Raw genomic sequence first — 4752 nt, 5'->3', positions numbered from 1 at the left:
GAATCCTGCTGCTGGGGACATATTTACTCCAACAGGGACAGCCATCTGAAACCTTCCCAAACAGTGCTTCCAACTGGTCAAGCTTTCAAATAAATGAGTATATGAGGGGTGCTCTCATTCAAACACTACAGACAAGAAGCCCATCACTGATCTCATGGGCCCCACTTTTCCCATAATCGTGAGTCACCTCCATCCTTTCTCCTGCTCCCTTATCCATCTAGCACTAAAACCCTAGGCTCCTGCGTGTTCTTTACTGTGTCTGGCGTTCCTCATTAACAAACGCTTTCCCTTTTTGCAATTTTCTCAAATAAAATCATCTCAATTGTACAGTACTTTTGTCTTTCACACCAAATCACTCACACTAATTTGACAGAGTTTTTTTTTTTTCCAAAAGCACTTTTTTTACTTATACAGAGACCTAACCAGTTACATGGCAAAGAGAAGTGAGAGAGGTTCCATCTTCAATCCAGGGGCCTCTATGATGTTGGCTTGTTGTTACCAAACACACAGGCAAGTAGCATCACGGCTTTGGTAAACTGAGGACAACGTTAAGTCTCTCTCTGCTAGAGTGACAAGGTGAGTGTCGATCTCAGCTTCTATAAGAATCCTGAATTTAGGATTTTTCAACTGTAACTACTACTCCAACTTCCGTTTCTGAAGGTTTGAAATCAATCGACAGAACAGTAGACAGACATGTAATTGCAGTTTCTACTGTTTGTTCAAATGTCCAATGAAATTTCTTCTTCACTTTTTTTTTCCCCAAGGAAGCTGGTTGACTCTGTTTGTTTAGCTCCTGCTGCAGGGGCTTTAAAGGCACAGTAGTAGGCTGCAGGATCTTACGTGTGCACTTGAGGGTCTTGTTTTTCATTTGTACCAATTAAAATCATACAACAAACCAAGAGGCCTCATTTCAGCATCCTGTGTGTAGACTTGAGAATTATCAGTGATTCTTTACATAGCATGTCCACAGGAATCTCATCGTCGTATTTGTATTTCCAGTTAGCTGCCCCCTAGCATACTCTCTGTACCTCGGATCTGCTGTCAGCTGTCATTCCTGTCATCACATTATCTTGAACAAGTGAGTTACTGTGCTGGATCCAGTAATTTGTCAGGTACTTTCTTCTATGTGACAATAACTGCTCAGTCCTTCCTTTGACAGGGACAGATGTGAGTCCACCCTGGTTAATAGCCTTAAAAGCATACTCTACTTGATAGGGTCGGCCCTTGGGAGAGAAAATAGTAATGTGACGGTCAAAACCAGCATTGGGACCATGAGACATGATGTTCCCACTATTTCAAACACAGTCTGTGCCCCATAGCACCCACACTGACAGAGTGTTGATGAGGATTATATATAAGATATAATATATATTTTATACTAAATTATATGGGGATTATATGTGATATATATATGTGTATATATGACTTTGAGTGGTGCTCAACACCTACTCAGTGGTGAAATGATCTGTAATATCTATGTTAATCTAGATTCTGGATTCTGGGATAAGTCAACCAAACAAACAACAAATAAAATTACGTTCAATCATGTCTTGGTTTGATTTTTTCCAAGTTGATACAAGCCAGAGTCATCTGGGAAGAGGGAACTTCAATTGAGAAAATCTCTCTGTTATATTAGCCCATAGATGAGTGTGTGGGGTACTTTCTTGGCTAATTATTAGTGTGGGAGACGCCAGACCACAGTAGGTGACTCCATTCCTGGGCAGGTGGTCCTGGGTTGTGTAAGAAAGGAGGCTGAGCCAGTCATAGGGAGTGAAACAGTAACAGGCCTCCTCCATGATCTGTTTCAGTTCCTGCCTCCAGGTTCCCAGCCTGAATTCCTGCCTTGGCTTCCCTGATAGTGGACTATACCCTGTAAGCTAAATATGCCTTTTCCTCCTCAAGTTGCTTTTGTTCACAGTGTTTTATCACAGAAAGAAAAGCAAGTCCAAGACAGCCAAAGCTACACAGAGAAACCCTGTCTTGAAAAGCCAAAAAAAAAAAAAAAAAGAAAGAAAGAAAAGAAAAGAAAAAAGAAAAAAAACTAATATAACTTGGAACTCATTAGACTGAAATCTAGGAAAATATGGGTCCAGTCTTGAGAATATTCTTCCAGGTTTCATAAAATGGTTACTGCAACTTTGGTTTCCTGCACTGAACCAGTATGGCACTGAGATTCCTGTCAATGCTCCCTGCTGGATTGTGGAGGAGTTTATGTGGTCTACCCCTTCCTGAGAAGCTATAGGCAGTTAATGGTTGCTGGGGATTGGGGCAGGAGGGCAAGCAGAGTTATACTCTTCAGTGACTTGGCCCCTCTGGTAAACTGCCTTTGCTTAAAGTACAAGCAAACAACCCCCTACCCATGGCCGTGCAGGCAACTGTAATTAAATGCATGGCTTATAAAAATGGAAAACAAATAAATGTGAAAGTAGGAGGAGCCCCTTACTGGACAACTGAGAGGTGGGTGGAAGCAAAAGGGGACAAGAGAGAAAAACAGGGGTGACTGTGACCCAACTTCTTTATGTGTGTGTATGAAAATGTTTGAAAGAATAAATTAAAAATGGTGGCTATAACAGATTAAATTGTAAAAGGGATCAGAAATTACATTAGTTATTAGTCAAAAATCATTATTGTAGTGGCAATGGGTACATTGTCTTATAAGAAAGAGAATGCAGGGCTGGAGGGATGGTTCAGAGGTTAAGGACACTGGCTGCTCTTCCAGAGGTCCTGAGTTCAATTCCCAGTAATCACATGGTGGCTCAGAATGCCCTAATGCCTAATGACCTAATACCCTCTTCTAGCATGGAGATGTACATGCAGACAGAGTACTCTTAAACATAAAATAAATAAATAAATCTTAAAAAAAAAAAAAAGGAAAGAAAGAGAATGGATGTGGTCTCAGTTTGGAGGTAATGTGGGTGTAGTGTTTGTTGTACATACAGATCAGCATTCTCAACCTGTGGGTCACAGGCCCTTTGCGGGGTCACATATCAGATCTCTACATCATGATTCATAACAGTAGCAAAATGGCAGGTATGAAGTAGCAACTAAGTAATTTTATGGTTGGGGAACATCACAACATGAGGAACTGTATTAAAGGGCTGCAGCCTTAGGAAGGTTGAGGACCAGTGGTCTGGATGGTCGGCAGAGCCCAGTCTGAAGGCAGCTCCAGTCCAGGGCATGTGTATCTGTAGCCCTGTTCCAAGGCTTAGCTGTGCATCTGAGATCTGACCAACAGAGGCCTCCTGACCCCATTTTAGATTAGCCTAACCACTGCTACCCCATTGTGACTTTTCCTTGATAACCATATTGCCTAATCACGGCATATATGTTTATATAATGTATCTCTACTACAATTAATGGTAATAATTATTTTAATTGATATGAACAAACCCTTAAACAGGAAAGCTACAGCAGAGAAACATGCTCACCTATCTGGTTTCTTTGTAGTGCTACATTCTGACCTAAATTAGCCACAGGAAGAAGAACATGAGAAGTTCAGGGGAGATTAGTGGTACACGTGGCCCACTCCTTGGAACCGCATTTCTCTAGATTGCCAATGCTACCTCCAGACTGTGCAAGCAGAGCCCTTCCTCCCAGCTGTAGCATTCACATGGTATGTCTTCAGTCTCAATCCCTTCCTCATCACAGTATCACAATTCTCACCTAATAGGAACCTCTTCCTTCTTCAGTATCCGAGCCTACAGCAGCACACATTCTGTGTGCTTATAGTCTGTCGGCCATCCTGAGCACATGTCACAGCTGTGATGGTTCAGCATCTGAGGCTCTCCTAAGCCTGCACTGGACACCTGACATCCGCCCAACCCTGGCTCTTCCCTAGTGTTTTTCTGCCTCTTCAAACACAGGATGATGCTGGAGGCAAACTAACGCCAAATCCACTCTGATTCTCACTCCTTGACTGAAATCTGACTCTTGTTGTAGATAAGTCTCCCTTTCTACAGGATCTTTGCTGTCTGTGTGCGTACTGATTCATATGCGTGCTCATGTACATGTAGAAGCCAGGAGTCAATGTTAGGTATCTTTTCTAAATTGTTCTCTATCTTTCACTTTTTTAGATGGCGTTTCTCACTGAGCTGGAGGCTTGCTGATTTAGCTAGGCTGGTTTATCTTCACTGTCCCACCCCTAACGAAGATGTACAGGGTCACTGGTGTGTTCTGACTTGCCTGGCTTCTTTGTTTGCTTTATTGCTTTGCTATTTACTTAAGTTGCCAGAGGGCATCAACCACAGATAGCTTCCTGGTTAGAGGCAGGACCTTGCATCCATTTCTTCCTCTCATTTCGAGAACTTCATCTGCCTTGAACCTATGGCTTGCACCTGTGCAGGTCCCATGATAGCTGTCACTATCTCTGTGAGTTCACATGTGTGTCTGTCATGTTGGGTGTGGAAGATGCCCTTCCCTTAGAGTCATCCATCACCCCTCGCTCTCATAATCTTGCCACCTCCTCTTCTGCACAGATCTCTGCACCTTGAAGAGATGGACGTGATAAGGACAACCTGGCACTGGAGGTTTACTTGTTCATGACTGACTTTTTATATGGTACTGGAGATCTAGGCTTGGGTGCTCACACTTGCACAGCAGGAGCCTTACTGATCAAGCCAGCTCCCCAGCCTCTAACATGATCTTAAGTGTGGTTATTATGGATCTTCCTTTTAAATACCCATTTCTTTTCATCACAGAGGCAAAGTGTTATTTAAACTGTCATGGGACATACAGCATGTCACATAGTAATTT

General features: G+C 42.6%; 1 pseudogene; it reads right to left on the bottom strand.

The window, feature by feature from the left end:
- Positions 1–495: 495 nt before the first annotated feature.
- On the bottom strand, positions 496–1280 carry LOC127206436 (proteasome subunit alpha type-6-like; annotated as a pseudogene).
- Positions 1281–4752: the final 3472 nt, after the last annotated feature.

This window comes from Acomys russatus, chromosome 23 (genome assembly GCF_903995435.1).
Source record: "Acomys russatus chromosome 23, mAcoRus1.1, whole genome shotgun sequence".
NCBI lineage: Eukaryota > Metazoa > Chordata > Mammalia > Rodentia > Muridae > Acomys > Acomys russatus.
The sequence above is the reverse complement of the archived record's forward strand: the minus strand, read 5'-3'. Positions and strand labels throughout refer to the sequence as shown.